The sequence below is a fragment of the Drosophila subpulchrella genome, unplaced genomic scaffold (genome assembly GCF_014743375.2).
Source record: "Drosophila subpulchrella strain 33 F10 #4 breed RU33 unplaced genomic scaffold, RU_Dsub_v1.1 Primary Assembly Seq45, whole genome shotgun sequence".
In the NCBI taxonomy this organism is placed as follows: domain Eukaryota; kingdom Metazoa; phylum Arthropoda; class Insecta; order Diptera; family Drosophilidae; genus Drosophila; species Drosophila subpulchrella.
The window spans coordinates 865,252-873,385 of NW_023665660.1; the positions used below are offsets into that span (position 1 = coordinate 865,252).

The window sequence follows — 8,134 nt, forward strand, 5'->3', positions numbered from 1 at the left end:
CCTTCCTCAGCTTTTAAGACCAAAACCTGGCCGCCGTCTTCAATATTTACGCGGTCAAAGCAGAGGATTGGTTTTGCTGGAAAAGGGTAGATGCGCCGCGGAAACTATGCTCTACCAGTCATGTATTGGTAGAGCTCGCATGGAAACGCGGCCCTCAAAGGAACATACGCGATGCGTATGTGTATGGTCACCTAATCCTGAGGAGCTCCAGGGGAAAAGAAGGGACAGGCCAAAAGGTACGTAACTGCACTGTAAGCTATACCATTTAACTAATGCTCGCGACCTTTTTAATTTTAGGCAAATAACGAGGACAAACAAGGCTCTCGGGTCTAACTCCGGATAAATTCACAAACAGGGAAGTAAATTTCAATATATATAATCAAGGTACACGTGTATTTAATTTTTCTAAATTTCAGCGACTATTGGGCCGGGCCTGGAGGCAATGATAGCCCGGGCGGAAGACTTCTCGCCGGAGGCCAGCAGCGATACGGATCTCCACACAGGAAAACGGCGCTCTCCGGTGAGTAATGCAATGGCAGTCCGAGATTCGGCTGCCAGACAAAGTGGCGATACTTCTCAGCGCCGCGATGCGAGCGCTGGAAGTTCCCGAGATGAGGAGGCCGCGGTACACCGGAACGGACTTACTGGGAAATGCTTGATGTCGTCGGCGTCGACTGTGAAAGGCTTTTCTGGCTGGTCGTTGATACGGGTCGAACGGACACCGGTTGCTGGGCAGCCAAGTCGGGCTGGTAGGTTGGCGAAGTCACGCAGATGTCAGTAGAACTCCAAATAAATATTCCGGGGCCCTTTGTATTGGGACCCCGGCTGCCTTTATAAATTATAAATATTAAATACCGAACTACGATATAACTTAACATCACTCATTATTTAATTTTAAGCACAAAGAAAAATTTGTAGTTTCACGTCTAGCTGCATCTACCTGGCTGGACAGTATGGCCGCGACTATCTCGATATCTGCTGATCATCGTTCATACCCCCGCCATATTACATGGCCTCTCTCAAAATTGGGTCATTGGATACATGGGTCCATTTAATGTAATCTCAGAGCGAACCGGGATTAATCTTCAAATGGCCAGATCGCCCGCCAGACTCATCCCGCTGCTGCAACTATCGCCCTAACCTATCGATAAGTCCCTCCCATTCGACTCCAATTGCAACATCAACCAAAGATTTCGAGAGGCGCTGCCCGGAGTTTCAGCAGAACGATGAAATAATTGGTAGCTTTGGAGATGCGATGGGATTCAACACGGCACTGATATCAACCTGCAGTTCGATCGGCGCCTTACGCGGGGCCCACGCATGACGGGAAGTATTGCAGCTGTGATCGCGATGCTCGTATACTTTGTTTTGTCCTTCTTTCAGATCACAACCGGAAGTCTTTGGCGTGATACACTCCCAGACTTCGGCCTTGGAGGTCCACCAGCAAGTATGCATTGCTGCCGACGGATTTGACCACCCTGGCTTTAAGGAACTTGCGAGCAAATTTGGCGTTAAAAGATTTGCTGAAACCACTCAGCACGAAGTTGCGGCGGAAGACTTCCGGGCCTGGCTTGGCGAGCAGCGTACGGGCTCGCTTATCGTAGCGCTGCCGGCTCATCTGGTATGCACCCTCCAGTTGCTTCTGCACCCGAAGCTTGTCCTTGGTCTGCATTCCGGCCATTTCATGATCGACCAGAGACCTGAGTCGTCTGGCTAGTTTGTAGCTGGAACCGTTGAGAAACATGTGATGGCCGAATACGGTGAAGAACGGCGCTTCCCTTGTGGCTGAGTGGACAGTGTTTCGGATGGCCACCTCAATCTCCGGCAAATGTGCATCCCATTCTCGGTGATCTTCGTCCAAGAAGCTGCGAATTGCGGCCAAGACGTTCCGGTTTACCCTCTCCGCGGCATTGCTCTGTGGTGAGTATACTGGAGTCCTCATGTGTTGGATGCCGAAGCCATCATCCATCTCCTCAAACGCCTTGGATACGAACTGATTGCCGTTGTCCGAACGTATCGTCTCCGGCACCCCAAACTTGTAAAATACCTCGTTTACTAGGAAGTTTACCACGTTGGAAGCAGTCGCCTCCTCCATCGCCTTTAAGAAGGTGTACTTGGAGTAGTGGTCCACTACGATGAATATCCAGGCGTGTCCACTCTTGGACCTCGGATACTTGCCCAGGAAATCAATGTAGAGTTTCTGAAATGGCCTCTCCGTCTCTACCCTTCTTCCGATTCCGACCTGCATTCTGAAGTTTGGCGCTTTGGACTCCTTGCATACCTCGCAATTCCGGACGTATTCCCGCACCTGGATAGTCATCCCTGGCCAATAGAACTGGCGTCGCAGGATCTCCAAGGTCTTCGTCATCCCACCATGGCCAGCCTTGGGGTCCGAATGAGCACGCTCTATCAAGCTGTGCGTCAGGCTTTGCGGGATCCACAGCTTCCATTCGGATCCTTCCAATTCCTCGTCCATTTTGGGGTTACGCATGCGCTTGAAGATGAGTCCGCCGTCCACCTTGAGGTCCGGTAAGTGCTCCCTGTTGGACTCCACGTCTTGCACTAATTCCTTGTAGTCCTCCGCAGCGAATTCGGTCGTCTCGAATCCCAGTACCTCCGTTGGATCTATCCGGACTTCCTCGATGATGCGGGATAGAGTGTCAGCGACTACGTTCTCGATGCCTTTGCGATGTTCAATGCTGAAATCGTAGCCCTGCAGTTGGAGAGACCACCTTGCGAGTCGTCCGGACAGATCCTTCATTGTCATCAACCACTTAAGGCTGGCGTGATCAGTGATGCATGTGAAGGGCATCCCTTCCACATACGGTCTGAACTTCCGAATAGCTAGGATGGCCGTCAGACATTCCTTTTCCGTGACCGAGTAGTTAACCTGGTGTTTGTTCATCTTGGCCGAGAAGAACGCGATGGGCTGCTCGTCTCAGTCCTGGTTCCGCTGAAACAATACCGCGCCGACGCCAATGTGGGATGCGTCGCACTGGATGTAGAAATGCTTCTTGAAATCCGCATGAACCAGGACCGGCGCGCTCGTCAAGGCCAAATTCAGGTCATCCACTGCCTGGGTGGCGCTGGGACTTAAGGAAAACTTTGTGTTTCCAGCCTTCTTCAAGGTCTCGGAGAGTGGTGCGGCTAGCGTAGCGAAGTTCTTGACGAACCGTCGATACCATCCCGCTGAGCCGAGGAAGGCACGTACTTCCTTCATGGATTTCGGGTAAGGCATCTTCTGGATTGCCGAAACACGTCCAGGATCCATCCGCAGCAGTCCACCTCCGACTATAAACCCTAGGTAAGTCAAAGATTTGAAGCAAAACTTCGACTTCTTTAACCCAATGGTCAATCCGGCTGATTTCAGACTGTGGGCTACTCGACGCAAGTATTTCAAGTGCGTCTAAAAATCTGGCGCGAGGATTAGCGGGTCGTCCAAGTAGACGTTGGATCTGAGCTCTGCTGCCATGAGCCGCACCAAGCGTTGTGCCGCGTTGCACAGCCCGAACGGCATCATTCAGAACTGGTACAACGGCCTGCCTGGAACCGTGAACGCAGTATACTCCTTGCTTCTCTCATCCAGTTCAATCTGCCAAAACGCAAACTTCAGGTCTACGCTGGAGATGTAATGCGTCTGATCTATCCTGGAGAGGATTCCTTCTATACTGGGCAGAGGGTATGCATCCTTAATAGTCAAGGCGTTCAACTTCCGGGCATCCAGGCAGAACCGGTATTTTCCTGGCTTCGACACCACTGTTGTGCGATTTTTTGCTCTCCTCAATGACACCCAGCTCCAACATCTTGTCGATTTCATCTTCGACCACCATCTGCTTCGCCGGAGACATCGGATACGGACGATCCTTAAAGACCCGAGCTCCTTCCATCAGCTCAATGGAATGCCTCACCATGCTGGTGACTCCGAGGCCGTCCCTTTCAAAGGTAAGGAACTCCTCCTTGACCTTGCCTAACGCCAGCTTTTCCTCCGCAGAAAGGCTCCAGGATTCGGGTTCCTCCTTTACCTCGTCCTCATCTTCCTGGTCGGCATAGTGCTCCATTTGGCTGGCATGGATTTCCTCCGCTGCCTTGACGCCTCTCGTCATCGGCTTCCCCACGACGGCTGGAGCTAGTCCGAAGGCTCGCCAGAAGTTGACTCCGAAGTACGCAGTTTGTTCCAGGTATGGGCACAGGTAGAACGTGACCGGCTTACTTACGCCTTTGTACCTCACAGGTAGCTCCAAGCGTCCGATGATGGATCGATCCTCGCCAGAAGCCGTCCAGACTACCGAAAAATAGGGTTGGACGGTAACTCCCAGCGCTTCCACGAGCTCTCGACAGCCTTTGCCCAGCACACTTACGCTGGCGCCTGTATCCAACAAGCCGGTGAGCTGCTTGCCCAAGGTCTCCACGTCGGCGAAGGGTCGAGGATCGGCGAAATCTATGGGTTTAACGGCCGCCACCACCTCTCGTCGCCTGGATCTTCTCATCCTGAAGCGCTCCCTAGCCTTCTGGACTCTCCGTGAGACTAGACGCATGCCGCTCAGCTCAAAGATCCGGTTCCGTGCCTCCATATAACGGCGAAGCCTCTCATCCTCCGGCAGGTATCTTAGCAAATACTTATGACTATTAGACGGACTATGTATATTCTTGTTTTCGTCTTCTTTCTTCGGAACTACTTCGCGGGATTCCAACCTGGGCGAGTCCCTCCCGCTTTCGGACTGCCCAGCCGACCGTTTTCCGCGCAATCGGGACATTTCGGAGAAACCACGCCCGGCTTGCCGCACCGAAAACAAAAGCTCCTCCACTCCGTAGACTCGCAATCCTGGAATCCGTGCTCCGCAGCCCCGCAATTGCAGCAACCTGGCCTGAATGGATTTCGGACTCGCCCACGTAGCTCGTCCACTTCCAGGTTTCGCTGCTCGTCGACTTCATCCTGTACGTGCGCCTCGCTGACCCGTAACTTGCTCTGCTGCAAGTACGCAGCACTCCCTAGACGACCGAAACTCCTTTCTACTTCGACGCAGTTCTCCCGAAGTTCGTCCACCGTGAGTACGTCCACCGCGTAAACGTATCTAGCGATGCCATCCCTCAAGCCCTTTTTCACAACCTTCACCAACTGCCGCTCTGGCATTGGTTTTTTTAGGCGTGAGCTCGTGCATCCTTTCGTGTTCCGTCCGGTGACCACGGAACCGATCCATCAGACCCCTGCGCAGCTGGTCCCAAGTGTCCACTCTGGACTGGCGTACGTGTACCCAGTACCACTCCTTCGCTCTGCCCGATAGGAGTACGTGGAAGTTGCGCAGAACTTCACTCCACGGACACTGATGCTGCCGCTGCAGGAACTCGAGACGGAACACGAAGTCGTCCACGGAGTGGCCGTCGACCTCGCCGCCGAAGGAGAGGTTCCAGCGGTCCACTCGGATGTAGCGGTTCCCGTTGCCGGCTCCTGCGTTGGCGTACAACCGCGGCTCGTCACGAAAATCCGCCGTCCTTCGGTCCTCGATGCGCCACGGCCGTGCGTGGCGATCACTCCTGCCTGCCGGATGATACTCCGGTTCCTGGCTCAGGCTGCTGTCGATCCCTTGAGATTCGTGTTGCGTTATACAACTCGTTTGCTGTGACCCACAGAACGGTAGAGATTTTAGATAGATCTCGCCCCTACGCAAGGGGGAGTGCTTGCCCGACAAGTAAGTACTCGAATTGCTACTGGGGTGGTTGCTATGTACATAGCTATAGCTTCTAAACCGGCGTTGGTCTGGCGCTTAAAGTAGACCCGTGCATTATATACTCACTTGTGGGTATATTAGAATGCTGTGGTTGTAATCCCTTCATTGTGGAACACGCCACGTAAAATAAGTTCGGAGGGATCCGAGACACACCCTGTCTCCTCCCGCTGCTGAATTTCCGGTGGGTCATTTGCGCCGCCTTCTGCACACGACGGAGTGGGCACCACCGATACTTGGCGACTCGCGCCCTCCTGGAGCGGCTGCGGTTTGCTTTCGCCTGGCCTAAGGACTTCGTTCAACAACTTCATCATGTCCATGAATCCGTTCTTGATCTCCTCCCGCAACGCCTGGCTAACTCCCAACTCCTGCGATGCCCGATAGGTTTGGGCCGCTAGTGCGAGAGCTGCGTTTATCGCCGACTCCGCCGCAGTATCCCGTTCCGTGTTCAGCTTTTGTGGACCCGTCTAATCCGGAACCAGAAGTTGATCCTGAGCCTCGAAGATTGCCTTAAAATCAAGGACCCTGGGCGACCGATGGTGCTCCAGATCCGCCGGTTGATCCCTAATCCGATCCACCGGACCACCGCCTACCGGCGTTCTGGGTAAACCCCCAGCCAGCGATACCCGCGGCAACCCAGCAGCACCCTCTACATCCGTGGACCAGATGTCGTCCTTTTTCTTCCTCACTTTCCAACCCCTTTCAAAACATCCTATTTTTTTTTTTTCTTCCTACTACTCTGGACTTGGGAAGATGGAACTGACCCTCGCCGGTGGGCTTCCGACCTAACTTTCTTGCGCTTTCTCCAAACTCCTGTTTTCCCGTCACCGCCTAGCCGTTCGTCAACTGGACTAGCTATCACCCGTGGTGATAGCCGCCAGTTAAGGACATCAGCTGCTTTGGCTCCTATTGGCTTTTCTTTCCCGCCCTCTTTTTCTATTTAAAATCGAGGCAACCGTGCAGCGCGTAGGGTTGCTACGGGTCACGATTACGCAATTAAGTTTACAACCGACATAAAATTAGAAATCCAGGACGGGGAGAAAAACCCAGGAACCCAACATCCTAACAAAAAACATTTCAAATAAATAAATAACAAAATACAAGCTTTAAAACTACTCTATCACAGAAATTATCACAGATTTTCTTCAGTGCATCCCGTGATGCAAATCTTGGTTTGCTCCAAGATGCCATCACCGGTTCACTGGTAAACCTGTGACCAGGAGCGAATCGTCGGCAATGTCCGCCGACCCGCCTCCCGTTCTACTTCAAACTTCCCTACACAGCTGACTTCCCCGTCACCACTCCCTAGCAATTGCAATCTGTGTTGCAAGCCATAGGTCGTGATGGCGGGGGCGTCAGGGTCATAAATGGGCGAGACGTCGTCTCCTCGACAATTTATTTTGTTTAAATTGGGCGCCAATATGTTACGAACTGCTTTTTTCGGTGGCAGTGCCGCTAGCTCAGTCTTTTCTCAGGGCAGAGTACCCCTAATGCCACAGCTCGCAACATAAATATCGATAAATTCACGGTCTCACATTACTAAACTATCGGTCATCACTAATGACAAAAACGTAAGCAAACCAAAAAAAACTACAAATAATGACGGAAAAATGGATTACCTTTGGTGGCTATCGGTGACCTAGCCAAGCGCTCCCACCCAACCATGGATGCCCTCGAGGTGCTGCAGGGCACAACCCATTCTCAGTCGGCAGGAGCCCCCTCCTCGCGACTACGGCGGTTCCATCTCCCCCACTGGGAAAGTTTACTCACACATTGTGGGGATTACAAAGGTTTAATAAATATCGTAAGTACAATCCTTTATATACATGCTCCTCTTAACAGATCTATCCTTCCTCAGCTTTTAAGACCAAAACCTGGCCGCCGTCTTCAATACTTACGCGGTCAAAGCAGAGGATTGGTTTTGCTGGAAAAGGGTAGATGCGCCGCGGAAACTATGCTCTACCAGTCATGTATTGGTAGAGCTCGCATGGAAACGCGGCCCTCAAAGGAACATACGCGATGCGTATGTGTATGGTCACCTAATCCTGAAGAGCTCCAGGGGAAAAGAAGGGACAGGCCAAAAGGTACGTAACTGCACTGTAAGCTATACCATTTAACTAATGCTCGCGACCTTTTTAATTTTAGGCAAATAACGAGGACAAACAAGGCTCTCGGGTCTAACTCCGGATAAATTCACAAACAGGGAAGTAAATTTCAATATATATAATCAAGGTACACGTGTATTTAATTTTTCTAAATTTCAGCGACTATTGGGCCGGGCCTGGAGGCAATGATAGCCCGGGCGGAAGACTTCTCGCCGGAGGCCAGCAGCGATACGGATCTCCACACAGGAAAACGGCGCTCTCCGGTGAGTAATGCAATGGCAGTCCGAGATTCGGCTGCCAGACAAA

The 8,134-nt window shown here is 52.2% G+C and overlaps 1 long non-coding RNA gene across 1 annotated transcript; it reads left to right on the forward strand.

Annotated features, from left to right (window-relative positions):
* The first annotated feature begins 7,104 nt into the window (after nt 1–7,104).
* LOC119562423 lies at nt 7,105–7,926 on the forward strand. The gene is made up of 3 exons (XR_005221844.1): nt 7,105–7,527; nt 7,582–7,807; nt 7,869–7,926. It is a non-coding gene; the product is annotated as an uncharacterized LOC119562423 (long non-coding RNA).
* The last annotated feature ends 208 nt before the right edge of the window (nt 7,927–8,134 follow it).